Raw genomic sequence first — 1,634 nt, forward strand, 5'->3', positions numbered from 1 at the left:
GCGGCCAGGCGGGTCTCGCCCGCGTCCGGCCGCGTGCACAACGCCGTCGCCGCCTCGGCCGGCCCACGGGAGAAGGGCGCCGTGATCTTCTTCCGCCCGCCGGAGGTCATGGAGACGGTGCACGAGGTCGCCGTCTACATCCACCGCTTCCACAACCTTGATCTGTAGCAAGGGTACGGAAGGGGCTATCACCTCAGATTGATGACAACCATTGATATAGTTCACTGCCACCGCCTGCTTCCTCGAGACCACGCGAATGACGATCTCAGCGCCTGTCTGTTGCCCTTCCTCAACAACAACAACGACGCAGGTACAGCCTTTGCATCAACCATGGAGGCGAAGATGAGAAAGTTACCTGTTTCTTTTTTAGGCATTCATCTCTCCCATATGGATTGGTTGTAAGCACCGAGGAGACCCTAATATAGATGGTTTTGTTTTTTGCACGTCAGGGTCGACAGTGTACTGCAAGATTTGTGTAGTTTATTACTCAAACAGTTCTTATTCTGATTCAGCAGGTAGTCTTGTCAGAGGTGATGATCTGTTCGGATTTACCCATGGGGACCTTTTTTCCGTTAACTGAATCATTGCTTGTTGATTGATCTAATTTTCTTCATCTACCAGGGTAATGGTGAAGATGACGATTTTTTCATTGTACGTACAAACGTGATCTTGAAGAGAATGGTTCAATGGAGGATGTCACGCTTGTTCTGAATTTGGTATTTACACTATATATTTATTAGCCAGGCTTTTTATGTTTATTTATTATTACTTCCAAAATTCCTGTAGTTGATACATATTGTTTTGCATGTCTCCTACAAAATCTTTGATCTGTCAATACCAAGCCCTAAACATATTTTAAACACTCTACACCCCTTGAAATGCACTAACAACAGCCAATTATCTGGCTTGTGAATATATGCGGGGACCAGGTGATAATTTAGGTGCTATGAGGGGTGGACCGTCTAGGACATTGATGGTATGGACAAAGAATTTACCTTCTAAGAGCTTTTTATTTTTTGAGATAAACATATGTCTTGCTATTACAACTATTATTTGTTGAATGAAGCTATTGGAGTTATTTGTTACTATATCAGCTTGCCATTTTGTACATGAAACCTTCCTGTTATTTTATTTCTGTGTCTAACATGTTTGAATCTTTGCAGCATGCCTTTTGTGCAACACCATATTTTTAGCCCTTTGCCATTCCATTGATTCTAGATAAACTCGCTTCCTCTCTTCCATTAGCAAAGGTCAGCAGCTTAACATACATTATTTTTTTTCCAGTTACTTTTTGTATTTTATAAATAGTTTAGCCAAGAATATGCAAAATTTGGTAAACGAGTACATTAGTCTCTAGCCCTAATGCAAGTTTCAAGGGGATGTGTCATGTTCCTTTAATCCTTGAAGCTAGGAACACGGGAACTGAGCTCTTGCTTCAGGTATCATTTCGCTCGTGTTGCTTCACATTTAATAGTTTAATTTCAAATAGCTTTTTACTAATGTCATCCAATTTTTTTTTTGTAAGCATCCATTCTATATGTTCCTATGTAGGAGGCAAAATTCATAGCTTGTATGTGCACAAAAATATGTTTTCCTTTCTTGCCAAGATGTATTAAGTGTTTTTTTGAACTCAT

The 1,634-nt window shown here is 40.8% G+C and overlaps 1 long non-coding RNA gene across 1 annotated transcript; it reads left to right on the plus strand.

The window, feature by feature from the left end:
• The first annotated feature begins 227 nt into the window (after nucleotides 1-227).
• Nucleotides 228-1,272, plus strand: LOC124687715. Its single transcript, XR_006998285.1, has 3 exons — nucleotides 228-310; nucleotides 450-530; nucleotides 622-1,272. It is a non-coding gene; the product is annotated as an uncharacterized LOC124687715 (long non-coding RNA).
• Nucleotides 1,273-1,634: the final 362 nt, after the last annotated feature.

The sequence above is a fragment of the Lolium rigidum genome, chromosome 2 (assembly GCF_022539505.1).
Source record: "Lolium rigidum isolate FL_2022 chromosome 2, APGP_CSIRO_Lrig_0.1, whole genome shotgun sequence".
In the NCBI taxonomy this organism is placed as follows: Eukaryota; Viridiplantae; Streptophyta; class Magnoliopsida; order Poales; family Poaceae; genus Lolium; species Lolium rigidum.